This window comes from Corylus avellana, chromosome 11 (genome assembly GCF_965113065.1).
Source record: "Corylus avellana chromosome 11, dhCorAvel1.hap1.2, whole genome shotgun sequence".
NCBI lineage: Eukaryota > Viridiplantae > Streptophyta > Magnoliopsida > Fagales > Betulaceae > Corylus > Corylus avellana.
In genome coordinates, this window is record NC_142500.1 from 6,911,031 (window position 1) to 6,921,027 (window position 9,997).

Here is a 9,997-nt window from a genome sequence, read left to right on the forward strand (position 1 = left end):
ATCGAAGCTTTGCCATAGAACCTACCTGATAAATCCATCAGGATTCACTTCTTTAACTTTAAAATAGCCAAAATTTTCAATAGTAGCAATGGTGTTTGGAGTTGAGCTATTAGCATTCAACATGATGAGGCTCCCTCCATCGTGGAGAATCTTCAACACATCGTCTGCACCCATTGTCAGATTTCCACTGACAATAGGTGTGCCTCAGTGAGCAAGCCTTGTATTGAAGTCATTGGGCCTGTAAATTATGCCTAAATATGAAAGACCATCCAGACCTTTTGAGAAGCATGATTGGAATTTGCCATTAGCAGAAACAATCTCCCCCAAAGAGTGAAAAATCACGTTGTTCGGTCTGATGGTGTCTGTTACCTGAGCATACAAAAGCTGGTAGCAACACCAACATAAGAAGAAGGAGAGAATGTTGGTTGTTTTTTTGTGTTGATTACAAATATGCTTATAGAATCTCGTGATCTTTTGAGAAATATTGTTGTGAGGCTAGCCAAGGCTCCTTTTCGCACTCCACAGTGCTATACCAAAGAGAAGAAGAGATTGGGTCAAAGAAGGCCGCAAGTGGAAGGAGAAGGATCTACACAGAGACTTGACTCTTCATGGTCTGTGATTTAGTCAAAAGCATAGACGATAGGGGTCGAATGGAGGAGATGGTCTGAATGAGTCCTAGATAGGAATGAAAGAAAGATACAAAGATTCAAAGAAAGAAGGACGAGTTAGCAGATTGAGAAGACATAGAACTTCTTTCTCATCTATATTGGCCAAGTGGAAGAGTGGGTTTCAAAGGTGGAAAGGAACGTCATTCATTCATAAAGGAAAGGATGCATGGGCTAAATATTAGTATGAAGAAGAACCTCTTTTTTTGTGAATATATAGTTCGAAGAAGAACATGTGAAGTTGTCTGGCTACCTAAGTTGCCTCTCTTTCTGTGAAGTTGTCCTTCTACCTAAGTTGCCAGCCTATGTTAAAGGAAGGAAACATGGGCTTGTATTCTATAAAGATGTCCCTCTACGTAAGTTGCCAGCCTATGCTAAGGGAATGAAACATGGGCTTGTAGGTAATAGCTATATTTTAGGAAGTCTTCGAAATCGAAACCAGTTTCAAAGATTTCCAAATGTATAGATGATTGCTTTTGAAACTCTTAAAAGATACCTAATGGCTAGTACCGGTTGTTTGAAACATGGGCTTGTATTCTGTGAATCTTTCCATGTACCTAAGTTGTTAGCCTATGCTAAGGGAATGAAACATAGGCTTGTAGGTAGGGGTGTCAACCCGGTCTGGTTTCTCAGTTTTTGGCCGAAACCGGGGTACCCCGGTTCTTAGTTTTAGGCAACCGGAACCAGAACCGAGTCCCAGTTACCGGCGGGTTCTGGTTTGTACCCGGTCCAGTAACCGGTTTTTAAAGAAACTTGTTTTTTTTTTTGGCTTATTTTAGGTATTGGGCCTAAAATAAGCTCATTCTTTCATACAGTTAGCCCATTTTTTTTTTTTTAAAAAAAATATTATTAGCATTTTTGTCCAAATTAACTGGGCTTTGTTATGATTGTTCCAAATAATAATAAAAAAAGGGTTAAATACTCCATACCCCCCTAGAGTTTCCTAACTTTATTTTTTCTCCCATGTAGTTTCATTTTTATCACAGGAGGTTCCTGTGGTTTTGATAAGTGACCAAATTAGTCCATCCATTAGTTGACCGTTAGGACTGACACGTAGACCAATCAGACGTCGACACGTGGCACATATTTAGTCTTTTTTGTTTTTTTTTTTATTTTAAATTTTTTTAAAAAAATGTATTTTTAATTATTTTTTTTTTAAAAAAAAGTATTTTTTAAAAAAAAAAAAGGAAATGAAAAAAATTTGGGCTGGCTCGGCCACCCCCTTGGCCATTTGGGGGTGGGTGGCCGAAACCACCCCCATGGAGCCCTAGGGGGTGGCCGAAACGACCCCCAAGGCTCCATGGGGGTGGCCGAGCGACCCCCAGTGGGTACTGGGGGTGGTTTCGGTCACCCCCTTGGGCTCCAAAGGGGTGGCCGAGCCACCCCCTGCTGCCTAGGGGGTGGCCAGGCCATCCCCATGGGCAAAGGGAGTGGCTCGGCCACCCCCAAATGGCCAATGGAGCCACCGCCAATATTTTTCCATCTCTTTCTTTCTTTCTTTCTTTTTTTTTTTTTTTTTAAATACATTTTTTTTAATTAAAAAAATACATTTAAAAAAATTAAATATGTGCCACGTGTCAACGTCTGATTGGTCCACGTGTCAGTCCTAACGGTCAACTAACGGATAGACTAATTTGGTCACTTATCAAAACCACAGGGACCTCCTGTGATAAAAATGAAACTACATGGGGAAAAAAATAAAGTTGGGAAACCTAGAGGGGTATATAGAGTATTTAACCCTAAAAAAATAATAATAATAAAAAAAACCTAAAAAAGCCCAAAAAAAAAAAAAAATCAATGTTTCTGCCTATATGGGCCTTAGAAATAAAAATTCAATTTTTTTAACATGCCCTAAAAATGATTTTAAATTAGTTACATAAAGAAAAAATTAAAACTATAAAAACAAGTATTTAAACAAATCAACATGCACAAGAAATACCCTTACTACAACCAGAGATGGAGGGAGGGGGGGACCGGGGTAGGCCATGGTCCCCCCCAAAATAAGGAAAAAAAATTATAAGAAGTATGTAAGTAAAAAAAAAAAAAAGTTGAAGTAAAGTTTTAAGTTTAGTCATTTGGCCCCCTCCCAAAAAAAAAAAAAAAAAATTGGCCATATTTCTATATTTTTGGGCCATATCCAATAAAAACCTCTGGCCCTATTCTTAATTTTTTTGGGCCATACCTATTAAGCTTTTTTATTTTTTGGCTCTTGCTTTCAAATGTCCACTTTTTTTTGCATTTACTTTCAAATACTCACTTTTTTTTTTGCCTTTACGATAGTTTTTAGTTTGTAAAAAATAACAAAAATAATTTTTTTTAATAAAAAAATTCTAAAGAATCGAAAACAAATTTTGGTTGGCCCCCTCCCATAAAATTTTCTGGCTCTGTCCCTGACTACAACAATTCAAAACCCAAAAATAAAAAATAAAACAAGTATTTAAATAATCTACCAACCAAAAGAAATACCCCTTACAATAAAAATAGTTCATAAATATAAATATGTAAATAGTTCCTAAATTTTTTTAATATATATATATATATAAAAGAGTTACCCCGGTTATCGGTAACCTGGTAATAACTGGGGTACCCGGTTTTTGGTTTTTCCCAACCGTAACCAGAACCGGGTCCCCGGTTTCCCGATTCCCGATTTTTTGGTTTCTCGGTTTTTCAATTCCGCTTTCGGTTTTCCGGTAATTTTTGGCACCCCTACTTGTAAGTAAGAGCTATCTTTTTTTTTTTTTTTGACATGTCCACACAAGGGAAGGGAGGGGGGGATTCGAACAGTAACCTCCGCTTCATGAGGCGTGGTCCACATTCGATTGAGCTACCATTTGGGGACATTCAAACACAAGGTAAGAGCAATCTTTTAGGAAGTCTTCGAAATTGAAACCAGTTTCAAAGATTTCCAAACATATAGATGATTGCTTTTGAAAGTCTTAGAAAATATCGTTAGCTATATTTTAGGAAGTCTTCGAAATCAAAACCAGTTTGAAAGATTTCCAAATGTATAGATGATTGCTTTTGAAAAGCTTAGTTGATTGTGTTGATTTATAGGTAATATATTTTGATTCATGCGTGTCTCTATTGATGGATATTATTAATTTGTGGGTTTTGTTAGATGAAATTGCGAATGAGTTTTGATTTGTAGTCATTGGTAATAATGATTTTTGGGTTGTTAAGTGATTGTGTAATTGGACAATAATTTTTGGGTTCTTGTTTTGTTAGCCGAAAATTGGGACAAGCCTTGAGTTTGCTCTGATGATAGAAAGTTTGATTGATGCATACTAGACGACTCTTTGATTTTGAGGAATTAATATATTGATGATGATTAACACACATTAGCTAACCTATCTAAGACCTTGCATGTTAGATTTTAGATTATCAATACAATGTTATAAGCATGGAAATTGGTGTTGCTTGACCTATGAGGAAATGTGATTATGCCTAGGTGCAATTAATACTATCTTGATGTTTTGGATTTTGTTGATTGTAAGTTAATGGATGGCTTGGTTGGAGAAAAATGATGATTTGATGATGGGTTCATGTTTTGACTAAGGATAGACGGTGGAGGGATAGAGATTAGAGATATGATCATTAACTACTAAAGTGATGCACGATTGAAATTTGTAAATGAATTGATGACTAAGGTACTTTTTACCTCAGTTGTAGGAATTGTGAGTTGGATGCGGATTCAAAATAAGGGCATGCAATGCCAAGTAAGGGGATACAATACTAAAAACCCAACAGATTTTAGTATAAATCTTTGAAAAAATGTTGGGATTTTATAAATCATCCACTTACATGATTTTAAAATTGCACTTCCTTAATGACAAGTTTTATTCATTCATATGTTATTGCTTAAGAATTTTATGTGTTACAATTACCTTATTTTTATGATTTATGCATGACTGCGATTATGAATGAAAATAACTTTCAAGGTTTCATGGTGTATTACATAATTACAAATGAGCTAATAAAATTATATGAAATGTTACTGTGCATTCATGATTAATAAATGTTTAACCCCAAGGAACTAAACAAGTCACGATCGGTACTGAATCTCATGGGTACTATGGTAAGCACACCGAAGGACGGTTATGAGAATATGTGTGCTATCGGCCAAGTGGTCTTCATCTACGAGAGTTCCCAACCTGGTAGCTCTCCCCTGTGACAACGTGATGAGCCTATGGGTCCTTTGGGACAAGCCAACGTGCGCCGCTCATGGTAAAGTTGCGGAGTCGGGTCAAAGGGTAAAACAATTTTTGAAAGAAAAATAAAAGGAAGTGCTTACTTATTTCATAATTAACCTTCTATTCTTGCTTTATTTGTTAATTATGTTATTTTGCATGAATTATTGTTGTGCATGATAGAGATTATGACATAAAAATTTGCATAGCATGTTTCATAGCATCTGGTGTTGTGGCTATTTACTGAATTGTCGAACTCATCCTTTCTCCCTATACATCTTTTTAAAATTTGCCTTATATATCGTAGTACTAAGGATAGGGTATCGGTGGGCCTCTTAGTTGTTAAATATTCCGATCATCTAGCCCAATGGCTGGGACACTTGGGCTTATTGCTTTGTAGACTAGCAGGAGCAGTAGTAGTTAGGACTCCATTCTATAGAGTATAGCGCTTAGGACAAGCATAGACTGTGTAACTTTATTGCTCATGAGATTATTGAATACTAGCACATGATGTGTTTATGATTTCATAATGAGAGTTTATAATACTCTAGTGATGTTATGTTTCTGTGGTGATCATATGGTAGGAGAATTTTTATTTTTATTAAGAAAATATAACAATTGATCCCAGTCGCTCTTCCTCTAGAACTTGGGGTGTTTCAGGTTTGGATTGCTATCTCTCTTCCAAGATCTTTATGGAGGAATAGAGAAAAGTGGTGGGTACTACAGCTGAGGATCTATCCAAACTCTCGGGAAATTTTACTTTGTTGGAAGAAGAAAGCGTGGGGGTCTACATTTGTGGGACTGACCTTGCCCCCTCTGGTGGCTCGTGGTAATACTTGTGTAGTGGGAAAGTTGCTGGCGGATCGGACTGTGGGAAAGGAGATCATTAAGATGCCTTTGATTCGTGCATGGCAACCAATTGGAAGGGTCTCATTCAAAGCATTGGGAGTAAACCTTTTCCTCATTGAGTTTGAGTTCGAATGGGATAAAACAAGGATCATGGAGGGACGTCCTTGAATTTTGACGGCCATCTAGTATCCCTTGTAGACTTTGATGGTCTCACTCCACCTACCCAATTGGAGTTTGACAAGATGGCTTTTTGGGTGCGTATGTTTAATCTCCCACTTGCGTGCATGGGAAAGGAGATTGGCTATCAGATTGGTGCATCAATGGGGGAGGTGGAAGATGTTGATGTTGCTGAAGATGGAGTAGGGTAGGGTGAATATCTACGAATGCGGATACTTTTGGACCTCTCCAAGCCTCTCTCACGGGGACGTATGCTAAAATTCAAAGACAAAACAATTTGGATTGCATTCTAGTATAAGAAAATTCTGAAGTTCTATTTTAAGTGTGGGGTCACCAGACATGGTAGTCATGGATGCAGAAGGATTGGAGGTTGGAGGATACATGGAGGAGAGGTGGAGAACCAATTTGGAACATGGTTGAGGGTTCCCTCTCCGAACCGTTGAGCGGGGATGAGTCGTGGTTGGCCCTCTGGTGGAAAGATGGGTCATACATAGGCAGGAAATTTTTCAGCAGTAGAACACAGTCACCAAAGGAGGCATGTTAACTAGGAAGCAGATGACGATGATAGGGAAGCAACCGGCAAAGGGTCATCGGAGGTTTTGAAAATATTTCCCTTAATTCTAACATGTCTTTCCCCAAATCAGGGATCGGGGATCTTAGAGCATTGAAGAGGAAGGATGTGGAGATTTTGGAAGGAGGAAATCATGGGAAGTAATATCATGGAGTCTGGTCTAAATGAGGAAGGCAGAAATACTAGGCAAGATTCGGGGGATATGAATAAAGGCCAAAAGCATATGGGGACAAAATCCGGGAGAGCAAAGAGCATTTACGTTGGCCAATTGGATACTATTAAGGAAAAAATGGTTTGGGAATCACTGGACAAAGCAAATGAGGTGCCAAAGCTGACGAATACAGCAACATGTAGGGCAACATGGCAAAAGTTAGTATGCTGAGTAAACCATTTGTCCAAGTCTCTATGGGCAAAACAAGTTTTATTTTTGGAGACACTGACATGCAGGGAAGTAGTTACGTGTCTCCAACTCCAGGGACCTCTTCAAAGCATGGGAAGAAACATGATATATGTAGGCGGGAGGTTTTCTATGAGGATTGAGGGGACAGCTTAGGGAAGCAAAAAACATATGGCATAAGTGAAGACACTCACAAATCAAACGGGAAGCGAAACAGTAAAGATGGGTTTGATGAGGGACTTTGGTGTGATGACATGGCGGAGGCTCTTACGCAGCCCCGCTACTCGAAATGAGTCTCCTAAGTTAGAACTGTCGAGGGCTTGGGAACCCTCAGACAGTTCGAAACCTTCATCAGATGGTGAAAGAGAAAACCCAATTTAATTTTTCTTATGGAAACCAAAATGCCATAAACGTCTAAAATTGTTTGAGAATAAAACTGGGCATGGCTCAAATGTTCGTAGTTGATAGTGTGGGTCGTAGTAGAGGGGTGGTTCTACTGTGGAGGGAAGGGTACAATGTTGTCATCCAAAATTATAGCCGACGTGATATTAATGCACTTTAAAATGGAGGTCGAGGGTGTGGAATGGAAACTTACATATTTTTATGGAATGGAAATATTTGGTGATTTTCATATGAGTAAAATACTAAAAAATATTTTTGCAAACCATTTTCAGAGTTGCAAACAAAAAAAAAAAAAAAAAAAAAAAATTATTTTTTGCTAAAAAAATGAATATATATATAAACATTTTTTCGACAAAGTCCTTTGTGTTGAACTAAATTTAGAAATAGAAAAATTTTGGTCTTTAAACCATATCTTGCACACTTTAAATTCAAGATCTTCCCACATTTCCCAATAAAATCTACCTTCTCTTTTAAACCTTTAGGTAGGGCAACTCGGTCCAAAAGAAATCGAAGAGAAAGACATCAAAGGCCTGGCTTCAGGAATGGACAGTCCACTTTCTTTAGTTGATGAAGGTGGCCCATAATTAATGCACATTAGAAGTTCACAGAGAGAGTACTTCAGACAAGGATTCATAATAATTAGAAGATTTTTTTTTTTTTTAATCATTATTGAATTTGAATTTTGATTTATTAGTGTTCTTAAAAGTCACGTCATATTTGAAAAAAATGACCCTAATCCTTTTTTTAGCATTATTTTATTTGAATTGCTTACAATTTGGATAGATAATATGAAAGACTCCGTATGAAACCCACTTGTCTAAATAAATTTTAAATTGTCCAATAACCTATTCAAACAGATAAGTCTTATATGAAGTCCTCACCTTACCTACTCAAATTATTAACCATTCATATAACTAAAATTATCATTAAATTTGATATAATTATTATTAAATTTTAATATATTAATATTTTAAAAGTTACGTAATATTTAGGCCTCGTTTGGTTCACGGAATGTCTAGTCCATTGGAAAATTATTAGCTACTACTGGGAATAGAAGAGTGTGGAATAGATTAGGTATTCCTATTCATTTGTTTGGTTGTAACGCTGGAATAGACTAGTTAATCATATTCCTTTATTTGGTACAATGCAATATGTTGGTGAATGAAATTATATTGTGATCAAATTTCCTAAAATACCCTTATAATACAAATACAATTTATATTATGTAAGACTTTCATTCTTTTTTTTTTTTTTAAACATAAACAATTTTACTATCATTTATTTTTCTGTTTTATTTTTAATTATGTCAGATATGTGGCCTTTTTTTTTTTTTTTTTTTTTGCAATTATGCTACAAAATTATATATATATATATATATATATATATATATATATATATATATAGTTGGAGAATGTACAGAGAATCAAAAGAAATTAAAAAACAGATTATATATTTGTATTTTATAAAGACTTTGCAGATTCAGTTTCTTTGTCAAAGAAAAAAAAAATGTGAAAAAAGAGATACGGAGAAACAGAATAAAAAAAAAAGGGTGCATAAATTAAAAAAACAGAGAAACGGAGAGAAGAAAATGAGAGAAAAGGTACAGAGAATCAAAAGAAATAAAAAAATAGAATTTAAAAAAAAATGAGAAATAGTACAGAGAAGGGAGACGGCATAGAGAAAAAAAAATTTATTTGCGCTTGTAGAAAAACTGTACCAGAAGAATCAGAGAGAAAATAGAAAGAGAGATAAAAAAAAAAGAGAACAAAATATAAAGACGCAGAAAAGAGAAACGGAGATATATATATATATATATATATATAGAGAGAGAGAGAGAGAGAGCGAGAGAAATATAGAAGAATCAGAGACATAATGAAATTTAATCCCACAAGTGCGGTTTTTTGTGACAATTTACACAATTAATTTAATCTCACTGGAAATGCTTAGCTAAGTCACTCATTTTTGAGCGGCTTAGCTAACCCTGTGTGTATGAGATTAGTAGTCCCATGGGAATAGACTATTCCCGAGAATAGAGTATTACCAAACAAAAGATTAGCTATACCTAGTATTAGCTAGTTCAATCCAAGAGTTTATTCCGCAAATCAAACGGGCCTCAGTCCTAATGGTACAATATCTACTGCTGTTCTTTTGGGCATAGCTGACATTTGCTTTTTGTATTTTTTTAAAAAAATAATAATAATAATAAATAAATAAATAAAAAATAAAACCGAAACCGGATGATTGGGTGACTCACAGTCTCACATCCCGTTTTTCCCTCTCATCTCTCTTCCTCAAAAAACGCATCTCTTTCTCTACGATTCTCATGCAGATCTGTCTTTTCCCCATAAAAATAATGTAAAAGACATAGTATGAAACTCATTTGCTTAAATTAATTTTAGGTTATCCGATCAACTATTCAGATAGATAAGTTACATATGAAGTCTTCTCACATTGCGTATTTAAATTACTAATCATTTGTACAAATAATTACTTTAAGAAAAAAAATTCACTTTACTCCTTGAAATTTCAAGATTTTTTTTTAATTTGAACCTCAAAATTTAAAAATTGACAATACGCCCCCCTAATATTTTAAAAATTTTCAATTTAAACCTTCCGTTACTAATTTTCGTTAAATTAGACGAAATTTTTTTTAAAAAAAGCTTGAGGGTAATTACGTAATTTTATAAATTTTTGTCTAATTTAATAAAAATTAGTAACGAAATGTTTAAATTGAAATTTTTTGAAATAT